Source organism: Mirounga leonina, unplaced genomic scaffold (genome assembly GCF_011800145.1).
Source record: "Mirounga leonina isolate KUSES-001 unplaced genomic scaffold, KU_Mleo_1.0 Mir_53, whole genome shotgun sequence".
NCBI lineage: Eukaryota > Metazoa > Chordata > Mammalia > Carnivora > Phocidae > Mirounga > Mirounga leonina.
This window is the reverse complement of record NW_023270807.1, coordinates 67,153,780-67,168,170: the sequence shown is the minus strand read 5'-3', so window position 1 is coordinate 67,168,170 and position 14,391 is coordinate 67,153,780. Positions and strand designations below refer to the sequence as shown.

Sequence of the window (14,391 nt, the reverse complement as noted above, 5' to 3'; positions counted from 1 at the left end):
TACTTTCTATTGCTATGAATTTGACTACTCTGGGTACTTCACATAAATGGAATCATACAGTATTGTCTTTTTATGACTGGCTTATTTCACTTAGCAACATGTTGTCAGGACTCATCCATGTTGTAGCATGTGTCAGAACTTCCTTCCTTTTTAAGGCTGAGTAATATTCCATTATATGGATATTCCACATTTGTTTATCCATCCAACACAAGTTGACGCTTGAGTTGCTTCCACCTTCTGACTATTGGGAATAATACTGCTGCAAACATGGGTGTACAAATCTCTCTTCAAGAATTTACTTTTGGGGTGCCTGGGTGGCTCAGTTCATTAAGCATCCAACGCTTGATTTTTGGCTCAGATCATGATCTCAGGGTCGTGAGATCAAGCCCAGCATCAGGCTCCACACTGGGCATGGAGCCTGCCTAAGATTCACTCTCTCCCTCTCCCCGCCACCCCGCCCCCACACTCTCTGTTTCTCAAAAAAAAGAATTTACTTTCAGTTCTTTTGGAACGGAAATGCTGGATTGAAATGCTGGATCACATGGTAATTCTGTTTTTAGTTTTTTATGCAACCACCATTGTTTAACATATTTTTCTACCCAAGTTTCACAGATTCATTTGATCACAGAATTCTTTTTCCACATTATACCTCTGAGTATCCCCCAGAACCCGGGCCTCCCAGAAAACACTGGGAAATCCTGAGCCTACGATTATTTCCGCTTGTGCCAAGGATTTCCTCCTGGTCCAAGGAGCCGGCAAACCTCAGGATGCTGGCCGGGCATTTCGGCCCCAAATCTGCCAGCCCACGGGCAAAATCAGCAGGGTGGTCCCCGGAACTGCAGAAGCAGAGGAAGCTCCAGGATACACAACGGACCGCAGCATGGGGTCCTCTGGCTGGAACCGACACTGTAAACTTGGCACCGGTGAAGAGGCTGCCGTGGCACTGATGTCCTGTGGGCAGCACTGGTTAGGCTGGTACGTCCGTTCAGCAGGACGGTGAAGAAGAGCAGCCCTCTGCCTGCACGCAGGAAGGGGCCTGGAGAGGGCTTGGTGGTGAGAAGGGTTGGAGTGCAGGGTCCACCGTTTCCCTCAGTCTTCAAGGAGCAAGGAATGCCACCTGGTCAAAACCGTGTACAAAAGGGCTCCTCCACCGCACTTGTTGTGTTGCCTCAATCTAATTGGCCCTTAATGTGGTTCCTGACTCATTGAGGGATACTTGTAAATACTGTCATTGTGTGGGTAGGTAAAAATTCCAACAGAGTTGATCTGCTTCCCACAGATGGAAAAGGGGTATGTGGGGCAAAGGCAGTGAAGCAAGGAAAGAAAAGCCCCAACCCCGAAAGCCGCTGGGTACCTCAGATGTCCCTGTGGTCGGCCTCTCTCCGGGACAGGCTCAGGAAGGCCAAGCCCTTGGTGACTTGCCCGAGAGACTACATGATCGAACACCCCACATGCTCAGTGTTGTTTCTCTATCTACTGGTTTGAACATTGGCACGTCCCTGAATGGTTTTAGAGGTGCCTGAAAGAGAACAGACCAGGAGGTTATAGCCGCTGTTTGCGACGTTGATAAGGATGAGGATGTGGAGAGGAGATAAAACTATGGAGTAGATCTGTAGCCCCGAAGAGCTTGAAGCAGCCTGCAGTAAGGCTGCAGAGCCCCCAGCATCTCAGCGCCCTTGCGCCAGAGCAGATAATGATAGCTGGCCCTGTGGGCCAAGGATTTCGTCAGCTCTCTGAGATCCTTAGATGAAAGCAGCTACTGATGCACAAATTATTATCACTACAGGAGACTTTATGTTCTGTAAATAAATACCATAGCTTATTCTCTCGGACTCCTTTGCTTTAAATGAGTTCAGACTTGGCCTTGCTCATTGGCCAGCTTGCAGCCTTGCTGTTCCCCCCGGGGATCGCAGTTCCATGTGGAGGTGTGGAGGCCAAGTGGAAGGAGCCCTGATGAAACCGTACGACCTGGGGCAATCCGCTTCCCCTCAGAGAGCTTCGGCTTTCTCATCGCTGATGGTCCTTGGCTGAGGTTCCTTCCAGCTCTGTAGATGGGTGATTTTTATCAAAGATTAAACAAAAAAATAATAATTCAACTTCAAATTACAAATGTGTATCAAGTGCCTTTTATGAGCTAGACACTGTCGTAGGTGCTTGGGATAAATCCCTGAATGAGGCAGCTTATTCCAGTTGGGGGAAAAGGAAATGAGACAATGGGCAGTAAAATGTTAATGCATAAGTAAATTATATAGTTGTTAGAAGGTGATATGTTCTGTCCAAGAACAAAAAAGTGTGGTAAGAGGAATCAAGAATGCAGGCAGGAGTGCAATTTAAAAAATGTAGCAAAGAGGAACTTCTCCATTATGAGAGTTGTTAGAAAATCAAGTACATCATTAATTGGAAGCTATAAACCTCTCCCTTGGAGATTTTAGGAAAAGAAAATTCTCATCTTTTTAGATTCAGGGATATTCTTGTTTGGATGTAGCAGGATTAACCAGATGATCTTTTTGAAGGCTTTCTTTTTTAGTGATTTAGTTGTTTGTGCAGGGACAGCTCCAGAATTTGTGCGTGTGTGTGTGTGCGTGCATACATATGCACACATGTATAGATAGGTGTTTACACACACGTGCACACACACGTACTTCTGTTTAAGGAGCACTACAAGCCAGAGTTGGGTGAACCCAGCTGCTGGCATATCTCCCAGCAAACTTTTAAAAGGTCAACTGGTGAGCAATAATAATATAGCCCTCCCATCCTGCCATTTTACAGGGGAAGAACTGGAACACAGAAATGCTAATGACTCACCAGGATCAGAGTGAATCAGGGATGGGTGATAGGACCTGGCCCGGCCCTTGGACCATCAGTCACCTGCCTCCAGGGCCTCCCTACATTCCTTCTACAATGAGGCAGGCAGCTTGGCTGTTTTGACTCCCCCTTCCCTTTTGCTTATGAGCAACCTCCACTCCCAAGTCTGGATTATCAAACAATAATAAGACTGGGATAATGCTTTAACCCTTATGCCTCCAAAGCCACACAGTTCAGCTTCAGGCTGATGTGGTGGTGACAGTTTCAAACAACAGATTCTTTGCTTGTATTTGTCAGTGCACCGGTGGGGATACAGAATCGACAGCAATGCCTCAAGTCCCTGGTTCTCCCACCAGTTTTCCTCACACTCTACAACGCTTGCGCACTTACAGACTTTTCCTAACCACGACCCGCTTGCTTTTCCACCTTCCCCCCTCATTCTGCATCGTAAGATACCCCCCAGAGAGACCAGGATCAAGACTTTCCCAGAAGGGTAGGCGAGGGGAAGAACCAGCAGAGCAAAGTCAGAATCCACATTCGGGGCTGGGGGAAGAGAGCCTGAAAGCAGGCGTTCTTGATTTCTGTGCCCCTCACACCACTGTTTACAGCTGCACTAGTCATTCTTCTATAGTGCCTCATGTAATTTACGCCTCCCAGGAATCCTGTATGGTAGGTATTGATGTCTTCATTTTGCTGCTGAAAAAAAAACTGCAGCCCGAGAAGTCAAGTAACTTGCCTGGTATGCTATGTAGAGAACGCTAGGATTTGAGCCCAGTTCTGTCTGGTTATAAAAACTGTGCCCTTGGTCCTATGTGGTGCTGCCTGTAAGTAATAGAAATCCCAGAGGCTCCATGTTATTTCAGTTGCAGATTTGTTTGGGTGGGAAGCACAATTATAAAACTAAGTCTTTGGTGTTTGTTTGAGGCAGTTAAATCTGTTTTCAGCAAAGATTTTGAAAGCATGAGAGCTAAATGGAGAAGAGGATGTTCCCCCAAAGTAACTTGAGTGGAATCTTTGTCTTGTTTGGAAACAGGGAGAATGGTCTGGGCCTCTTTGCCCACAGCCCAGAGAGATCCCAGTAAGTTCCGTGGACCACTGGTCCCACAGATCCCAGGCCGTAACTTCCTGACTCTGCTAATGTTGGGCCTGGCAGTCTAAGGAAATGCCTGTAGAGCACAGAGATGGGAGCTGGAAGGAGCTTTCAAAAAGACAGGGAATTTTAAGCAGTTCCTTTGTCACAAATGTAAAATATATTTTCTGATAGACACTGGTTCAGCGTGTGAATTTGTGAACTTGATATAAATAAGAACCTTAGGGGTAAGGGTATACAAAGAATGCATTTTGTGGCCACCTGATTTGTGCAGGGAGGGGAAAGGGTCCTAACTGGAAGAAAGGACAGGAGACCAGAGAAGCAAAATAGCTAAACCTAAACAAATACAAATACAAAATAATGAACGAGAGCAAGTAAGGCAAAATGGATGAGACAGAGTGAACAGGGAAAGACAAGCTAGGGCACAGCTACATAAGAGCTGAAGACGAAGGACTTGAGACAGAGAAATGTACTGTAGATGGAAAGACAAAGACACAGAGCCACAGGCAAGAATGTCACCCAGTGTTAAAGATGCTAAACAGAGGGGTGGGGGTGGTAGTCAGGCTTTCCCCTAAGTTTCAGTAGAAAGTTAAGCCTAATATACAGAGGGCTTCCACCTGAGTTCTCTTTCTACATGCCTGAGATTGTATTTGTTGGGTCAGGGGGAAAATCATTTGAAAGTAGAGACACTAATATTTATCATCATCCAAAATGCCCCTTAATAGACTAGGAGAACTAGAGCAAAGTGAAATGAGCTTAAAATAGATTCTATGGCAATGACCCAGCCAGTGATGTTATCACAGATGAGTAATGACCAAATAGATTCTTCACATCTTGCAATAGATGTTTTTCAATTTTCAAAAGTTTGCAATGAAGATTTTTCTTCAAAGACTGTGTACTCATGTAAGTATCAATTGTTGATACCTTTCTTTTGTGGAGATGCTGTGCTTTTCTAACTATTTTCCTAGTTAAAAATGCTATTTGAACTCTGAATGTTTTGTATCCATAGTTGGTGACTTTATGTACTCCTTGCTTCCAGTTCCGGAGGCAAAGCGATATGATGAACTGATTAAAAATAACATTCTAATGAAATTGTTGGGTGTGTTGTTGTAATATAAGTCAGCTGCAAATGGGAAGTTCTTTCCTGAGGAAATTTGATAAACTGAAAGTCCACTTGAGTGTTTATATATTTTCTGTGAGAATTTTGGTTCTTTCCTCATGTTCTCCTTTCAAAAATTATCAGTTAATTTGTGCTTCCCACCCAAACACATATTTTAAAACTTGCAATAAATAGTTAGCTGAGGTCTGTTATGTTAGCATGATACAAGAGTGTGGATTAAATGTTTACCAGTAGAGTATGTGAGGGTGTAGACTCTTTTTTTTTTTTAAGATTTTATTTATTTGAGAGAGAAAGAGAAGGAGCAGGGGGGAGGGGCAGAGGGAGAAAGAGAAGCAGACTCCCCGCTGAGTGTGGAGCCAGATGTGGGGCTCAATCCTAGGATCCCATGACCTGAGCCAAAGGCAGACTGAGCCACCCAGGTACCCCATGAGTATATAGACTCTTAAAGGCAAGCAAAGTGAGCCCTTTTTTGTTCAAGTATTGAATATTTTATAAAAAAATGAGAGGATGGTTTTTACCTATTAGGTCTTTACTCTTAGCCTAGCAACATGTGAAAAGCTCTCTTTCTTTAAAATAAATAAATAAATAATAAATAAAGGAAAAAAATAAAATTTTTACCTGACGTTTTCTCTTCAGTGCCAAGCTTGAAAGGGTCAGAATGCTAGAGGTGGCCCATAGGCATATTTTGCCTAGTCCAATGTTTTGTTTTGTTTTGTTTTTAATTTGAGCCAGCATTTAAAAGTCAAGATATTTCACACTAAAAAAAAAAAAAAAATCCAGATTTATGGCTTCTCTTTAAAAATAAGATGATCTCGCAACATTGGGCGAATATCACCACTTGGCAGCCATTAACTGGAGAAGGAGCTGCATAGCGGCCGCCCCATCAGTTCCTAGGCAGTCTGTCAGGTTCTTGGTGGGTCCCCACCCCTGAAGTCTGTGGCCACAAGTGTTAGTTGCCATTCACGATCACATTTGTACTGTTGATTTTCACAAAACAGACAAGTATTTTTTGTACCCATTTGGCAATGTGGAAGAGACAGAGGGGGCAGCTTGTTCCCAGTTCACTTCATTCCTGCGTGTTACCTGTCCTGCGGCATTTGATCTCCAGCTGCTGTTCATCCCACCCTCACCCCTACCTTCACCCTGCGGCACTCTTCTTTCCCCTGCTGCCGTTGCAGTGAAACAGCCATATCCCAAATTAGAGAGTCCTCCTCCTTTGTAGCATGTCCTTTCTTGCGTCCTTGTCCTCCTCCATATCTGTTATGCAGGCGGATGATCTGGTTGACCAGCCCTCTTCTCTCCGCACTGTCCTCCAATGGCTTCTATGACTCTACCCGCTCCTGGATTTTCTTCTACTGGGAGCTCATCTCTGTCTGCCTTACTTCTTCTGTGTTTCAATCACTTATTTCCTCAGTAGCCAAGTATTACATGAACATATAGATGACTTTAAAATTTCAGACAATAACAGAAGTATGTAAAGTAAAAAGAGAAAGTCTTTTTTTTTTTTTTTAACCATGTTCCTTTCCTTTTTCCACCACCCCCCATCCCAGAGGCAAATGGGTCTCTTTTCCTGACCCTTTCCATGTAATCTGGTTTGTTTGTTGTTGTTCAACATGAATGGGATAATTTTATACATACTGCTTTTTGATTTGGAGATGACATTGGTCAGGATAAATCTCCATCATACCCATTTTGTGATTCACCAACTTCTTAAATGTGGGTGTTTCCAAGCAAAGCCGACTGAATAATTATAGTAGTTAACATATGGTTGTGTATCTGTTTTCTCTAAGACTCTGAGATGGTAGGGACAGTGTCTTTTCATATTCCCCTATCAAAGCACCCATCAATAGTGGGTGAGTGGGTGAGTGAACATTGGTATTTTTGCCCATTCAATTAGATCATTCCAATTTATATATAATATTAAATTATAGTTTAAATTCAAATTAAAATATCCTAAGCTTTACAGTAAATATATTAGTGCAATTATCATAAGGTACAGTTAACCTATTTCTCAGATCGTTTTCTAACAGTAACATTAATTTTGCTTCCCTCATTAAGATCACCCTACTATGCAATAGAGAAATCTGCACACCCCTTGTTTTGTTTGGAAGAAGTATTGGTAGCTGGTTGTTTTTGTTTTGTGTATTTTAACTGTGTATGTTGGCATCTTTCCAAGGCAGATAGTATTTTGTGTGCAATTCATTCTTCATAAAAGTATCATTTATCTTTAAAGACAATATAAATACATAATGGTTGTATAAACAGAGTTGACTTAATACAACATCTCTTCAGTAGGAAAATAGTTGAGGTTTATAAAGTGAGCCTTGTCAGATACAATTTGAGCTCTTTTGCTGAGGGTTTTCATTCAGTATCATGCTGCTGTTAATAGCCCTGATTTAAGGAGAAACCAATGAAAACATCTATCATCTGATTGCCATGGGATGTCATCCAAGCTTGTGTCATGGTCACATAATGTTCGTGGGTTTGTGGGGTGAAGAAAATAACACTTGGGTGTTTGGAATTTATTCTTAAGCTGTTTTTGTCAGGGGTGGATGAATTTCTTGCTCCTGAGTTGAAATGAGGCTTTTAAATACTCTTAGTAACTCTCTCATCACTGGACCCTCTGGAGGAGACATCAAGGGTGAGTGTATAGGAATAATATTTGAATATTTATGTATTTTTAAAAGTGAGGGAGGTGGGACTAATCTGTCATCAGTAGTGAACTGAAGTCTGTTGGTCACTAATAGTCCATATTAAGACATGATTCCTGTTTGTGCTAATTTGGGAAATGAGTAAACACAAATTAGAAAATAGAGAAGGAGGAAAATGGAAACTGCATAAAGACTTCTGTAATGCATATATGTCTGTTAAACTAATTAAAATTCTGCCCGAGGGGTTACTGGAGTGGCTAAAACTCAATTTAATCTGGGTCAAGGTCTTGGCGAAGGTGGTTCAAGTGCTGCATTTTTATAGAGAGGTTTTAGAGGGAAGGACATATTCCACTTCCAGGGCCTGTCATAAAACAACAATCATGATCTAGTCGGAGATTTAAAGTGAGTCCAGATTATAGAAGGATTTAAATACTGGAAAAAGACTTCGAATGACTTCAGCAGGGAACAGAATTGAGGTAAAATGATTATGCCCATACTGATATCTTGTATTTGTATGTCATACTATGGTTTCTAGACTCCTTTTAGGAATGTTATTTTATTAAATCTGTGTTAAATCTTGATGAATTGCAAGCCTTTTTGAAGACTGAATCTCGAGGTTTGATGGAAGCAGGCTGCCTGGATATAGGGGATGAGATCAGGGGAAAGAGACAAGACTGAGCTGCTCAGCCTGGGAAGATGTCTGCCTCCGACTGAAGGGAGCACGTAGAGCTGATTTGGGCAGAGAAGATGATCAGGCATAGCCAACACTGGCAGCAAAAGCCACACACAGACAGTGTTAAACTCTGGAGAACAAGGTAGGGTAACTTGCTGGTGAACTTTACAAGAACCCTTTCTGTAGCCTGGTGACCTTGAGAGCCAGGGTCCCAGGGGCGGGGCTGGGGAAGGGTATAGGCAATAGAGGTTGCTGATGGACTAAGGGTAAAAGCAGGAAAAAGAAGTAACTGGAAGGGAAAAGTGAGTGCCAAATGATACTTGTAAGTCAGGGAGCTGCTACAATGCTTCAGTCTAGAGAAATAGCAGCATGACAGCATGAAATCATGTTTTGTATTGTTTATTTGCCGTTTGTTGAGTTTTATACCCCTCAGGAAATATCTGTGTCTCGGAAGCTGACCAGTCTGAGTAGACAAGGCACAGGAGAGCAGCATCAGGGAAAACTAGTCAGCGGCAGCAGGGGCGAAAGAGCCGGGCTCCCGAGGTGGGCGGTGGTCGGACTCCTTTCTCAGGAGGCCCCAGGCTGTCCAAGCATCTTGTAAACGAGTGGCACTGGCATCCAACAGGTGTGATTACAAACTATCACCACCACTGACCATGAACTCAGAGCTCATGCCAGTAGGCTCGTCTTCATGTACAGTGGTACCTTTTTTTAAAAAAAAAAAAAGAGGATTTGCAACATTAAATCCGTAATCTACTTGATCAGATCAAGCCAGCCACCCTCATGTCTGGGGCTTAGAATGCTTTTCACATTGGGTATCTGCTGTTGCTGTGCCTAACACCCACCTGGATTGATAGCTCACCCAGGAGCTGCAAGGAAGAAGCAGTAGATGTGCGTTGTCTTCCAGCATTCTGTCTCTGTTCTCTCAGCCCTCCATCTTGCTCTTACTCTGGGCTTGATTATTTGGGAGAAGATACGACAAGACCAAAACATGTAGCTTATTCTTGACTTGATGAACCCATGCATTGGCATGGCATGTTTCATCAGCAAACTGCGGTACTTTCAGATAAGTGGCATCCAGAAGAGGCAGATCACTCATCAGCTCATGTGTTCTCTCTGCCCTTCTCACAGTTGGCTGATTCTTCAGGGCACATGTGCATAGATGCAGTGTCTGTTGGCCCCAACTCCTGCTTTAAGAGGCTGGCCAGAATCGCAGCCGGGCACTGTTATAACCAGACAGTGCCCCAGTGGAGGAATCACGTTGCTCTTGTTTGAATCCAAAGAGAGACACTTTGTCATTTGTTTATCAGGAATGCTTGTATTTTCTCCCGGACTGAAAAAAATTACCAGAAGCCATTAGTTATTAATACAAACTGTCCGCTTTTAAACTCAATCCAGCATTCAAGAAAAGCAGTGTTTCTTTGCCAAATAACTTGAAGGTCTTTGTGTATAGAGCTGACAGATGGAGTCCATTGATGGTGAATACACTTGACTGCACACAGAGCCCAAGAGAGCACCCTTGGGCGATGAGGTTGGCCAGAAAGTTAACAAGGGTGGGTTCTGAAGGGTTATGGACAGAGAAAGTCAAAATAGTGAAATACCATGCACTGAGATTTTCTCTTCAGTATAATGGTTACCAGGATGTTGATTACAACTGTTTTAAAACAGATGTGCCTTGTGTTCATTCTGCTTCAGACCTGTTATAGGAGTAAGTTGCAGAAAAGAGAACTAGCACAGCAATATTTGAGAAATCAAGGGAAAAGGAATTGTCTTAAATTATATTCCCTGAATGTTGTCTGTTAGTAGGATTTTCCTTCTCCATAGATTGAGTGGTTGGGATAAGAATTCAAAGAATAGGTTTCTTCTCAGCCAAATAGAAAATATGTAGCTATTGTTTTAAAATAAATCCAAATAATACAGAAAAGTATAAAGAAAAAAGTGAAAATTTCACAAATCCCACCTACACTGCCATTCTACACATATATACACAGGTGGACATACATATGATTTTTTCTAAGTGGGATCATACTACATAGGCTAGTCTGTAATCTGTTTTGATCACTTAACAAAATGCTATCGACTCCTTTCTATGTTGAATATAGCTTTACATCAAGAATGTTAGTACCAGCATAAAATTCAGTTGTATAGCTGTGTCCTGTTAATTTGTTCATTCACAGATACTTATTTTTACTTCTACAAATAGACACTGCTAAATTCTGGGGATAAGCAGCAAACTCTTCTATCAAAGGATATTTTGGTTATTACTGGTTTTTCTATGTTATAAGCAATACTGCATTGAACAGCGATTACTGCCACATTTACGTTTGCATACATAACCTAATTTTCTCCTTAAAATAAGTCCTTAGGAGGAGAATTCGCTGGTCAGTTGTTTACACATTTTGAAGTTTGATCCATATTTATTGCCTACCCACTCTCTACTAAAAGTTTACAATGGTGCCAGTTTTTCAAAACTTTTTTTTTTTTTTAAGATTTTATTTATTTGACAGAGAGAGACAACCAGAGAGGGAACACAAGCAGGGGGAGTGGGAGAGGGAGAAGCAGGCTTCCCGCTGAGCAGCAAGCCCGATGCGGGGCTCGATCCCAGGACTCTGGGACCATGACCTGAGCCGAAGGCAGATGCTTAATGACTGAGCCACCCAGGCGCCCCTCAAAACTCTTATGATAATACTTTTCATTGGTTATCATCTTTGTCAGTGTGACAGGTGAAAAATGATGCTTCACTGTTTTAACTTCTATTTCTTTGATTTCTATTGTGCTTAGATGGGAGTTTTAGCCACCAAGAAATCATGGCCTCCATATATGGTCTATGGAGTACCATTTTCTGTGAGTCCTATCTCTATGCCTCTTAAAAGGGAAGACTCTTTTTTTACTTTTTTCCTCAGAGTCAGGTCAGAATTAGTGAGGAGGTTGTCTACTTCAGGTAATAGAATCCTCACTGAAAGGATGTTGTGTAGACATGATAACTGATCTAAATCCAGTTCATTGGTTTTTAGCATCATGTAAGATTTCATTCATTTCCTTTTATTTTCAAATAGATAACATACCTTTGAAAATAGCAACAAAAAAAATCATAATCGCTAAATTTAAGGAGTACCTAATAAAAATCTTAAATGCCTAGAAGTGTATTGTCTCCATTCACCCTTCACCTGGCTATGTAGCACTTAAATTTACTTTTAAGTTTGTTTGTTTTCTGGCCACAAATGAAATACAGTTGCCACAGAATGATTATGAGACAGGCATGTCTGAGTTCCAGTCCCCACCTCTCCAGTGTTGGTTGCCTGGGTTTCTGCTTCCACATCTGCAGAGATAATAATACCCCCCTCGTGCAGATGTGAGCACTCTGTGAGATGCAGAAAGCATCCTGGATACTGCCTAGCCTCTCATACATGCTCAATGATTATTACATTTTGTATTGTAGGAAATTTTAGCAAAATTAGAAATACTCAGTAACGGATATAATCCCTTTACTCAAATTCCACTAGGCAGAAACAACCAGTGTTTCTGGTTTGGGAGTATTTTATTCCAGTCTTTTTTTTTTTTTTTTCTCTACATACCTATTTTACAAAAGTGGGACTATACTAAAACTGTACAAGATTTTGAATTTCAGCAAATGTGTATACTTAATTTTTCAACAATGGGAGGGAGTGGTTACCCAGATTGATTTTTTTTTTATTGTGGTTTAATTGAGAATTTTGTTTGTGTTGCTATTTATTTGTAACACATTTTTAATTAGAGTGAGGATTAAGTGTGATTGAAAGACATTTTGGACAATTAAAACTATAAACATCGCGATTCCTCCGAATTCATCATTCAAATCTTGTTATGCAATCAAATAATGTGGCCATTTTTTTCCCATTATTTCTGAAGATGTTTAAACAGTTTACAGATTGTAGGAGGCTGAGGCTGTAGCCCGTCTATACTGCTTCCGCTCCAGGAGAACAGCGAGGCGATCTTGCATTGACCAAATGTGGACTGAATCTTTCTTAGCTCTCTGTCTCATCCCATGTGGCTGAGCTGGATTTCATGAGATAGTTGTGTTACTATAGTGTCGAAATTAAGTTTTTGTTACCACATTTCTTTTAAGGTCTTCAAATTCCTTTGAAGCGAATTCTTCAAAGAAGTCATGTTGTATATCTTTTTTTAAAGCACGCGCACACGCACAACTGTGAACTCACCACTTTATTTGCCTTGCATGTTGAGATTATCCAGGAATTACATTTCATAAATTTTCTGAAAGGAGGGAACTCCAGTATTCTCTGTACTCATGCTTATGTGTTCCACAGTCAAGTCCTGGCTTATATTTCTGCCCTCCTAGGATTTCCACGTGAATTTATTTTAGTTGAAAATCGTCTTAATTTTACTGCCATTTTCCTTTTTTGTTTTCCTGGAATAAGTATGGGGTTGTTTCAAAGGCCTAAACCAAATAGATGTTTTAAAAATATTTTGTATAGGGGGGCGCCTGGGTGGCTCAGTCGTTGGGCGTCTGCCTTCGGCTCAGGTCATGGTCCTGGGGTCCTGGGATCGAGCCCCGCATCGGGCTCCCTGCTTGGCGGGAAGCCTGCTTCTCCCTCTCCCACTGCCCCTGCTTGTGTTCCCTCTGTTGCTGTGTCTCTCTCTGTCAAATAAATAAATAAAATCTTTTTTAAAAAATAAATAAAAATTTAAAAAAAATATTTTGTATAGGAATACTCCTTGAAAATATCCTTGTCACTGTGTGAAATTCTTAACTTAGGTATATATTTCCTTGATTCTACACAAAATACACATTTTATGTAGCACGTATTACAAATTTTTGCATAAACTTGTTTCCATCTCAGGTTCTTACGTATTTCCAACCTTTTTTTTTTTTTTTAAGATTTTATTTATTTATTTGAGAGAGACAGATAGTGACAGAGCTAGCGAGAGAGAGCACAAGCCGGGAGGAGTAAATTTAAGTGCTACATAGCCAGGTGAAGGGTGAATGGAGACAATATACTTCTAGGCATTTAAGATTTTTATTAGGTACTCCTTAAATTTAGCGATTATGATTTTTTTTGTTGCTATTTTCAAAAGTATGTTATCTATTTGAGAGGAAGCAGGCTCCCGCCAAGCAGGGAGCCTGACGAGGGGCTCGATCCCAGGACCCTGGGATCACGACCTGAGCTGAAGGCAGACACTTAACCGGCCGAGCCACCCAAGTGCCCCTCCAACCTTTTGACAAAAGAGAAGATTAAAATTTACCTGCGTTAAATTCACAGCTGTAGTTGTATCTTTATCCTTCTCCTAGGAAATTCCAAAAGCTTGCAGAAAAAGATCTTTTCATGCTTTAGGCTTTTATTTTGTTCTGTTTTGGTGAGAATGTGGGACCTGGTCAGTGGGATGAGGCTTTATCATTCTCCTCTGCACTTTTGTCTTTAGAATCAAAGCTTAGTTTGTAAAACCAAAGCCACTTCTGAAACTAACCCAGTGGCTAGGATTTGTTTTCTCCCCACCATTTTGACCTGTCTTTAAAGTATTTTAATAAGAACAATATTAAAATGCATTGTGAGTGTGGGATTTTCCCCTTCAGTTTTAAAACTCATCCAGAGTACACACTGTGCTTTCTCTTTACGGAATTAACATAAATCAAGATGGTACTGAGGCACTCCCATGTTGGGATGTGATGAGAAATTAAGGTTCACTTGTGCTGCTTCCAGAGTGGCCTGTACTCTCTCCTTCAGCTCAAGTCTTGCTGAGACAGACTAAAAGGATGATCCATCTCCCTCAAGATCCTTGGCACCTCTGTGCTTTCTGCCTAGCAAGGGCGACAGAGCTGCCAATGGGAACAGGAGTAGCAGGGTCTCCCCCTCCTCCACCCACTTTCCAGTTTCAATAACACTTCTTTGATGACCCTCTGGCTTCCATGCCAGTTCTGTTTCCACACAATGAAGATCTCTGTATTAGCTAATATTTATTGAGTCCTTACCATATGCTAAGACTTCTACTGTTTCCCTTGGAAATCCTCTGAGATAGGTGGTATTGTCATGTCCATTTTGTAGATGACAAAACCAAG

General features: G+C 41.6%; 1 protein-coding gene across 6 annotated transcripts in view; it reads left to right on the top strand.

The window, feature by feature from the left end:
• FYN (FYN proto-oncogene, Src family tyrosine kinase) overlaps positions 1–14,391 on the top strand; it is a 211,576-nt gene that overhangs the window by 48,720 nt on the left and 148,465 nt on the right. Inside the window, exon 1 of one of the 6 annotated variants that reach the window (XM_034991852.1) lies at positions 529–4,798. The exons of the other annotated variants lie outside the window; for them this stretch is intronic. The gene's annotated coding sequence lies outside the window, so the exon portion shown is untranslated. Of the gene's footprint in view, positions 1–528; positions 4,799–14,391 lie in introns of those variants that run through there. 6 annotated transcript variants of the gene reach the window in all.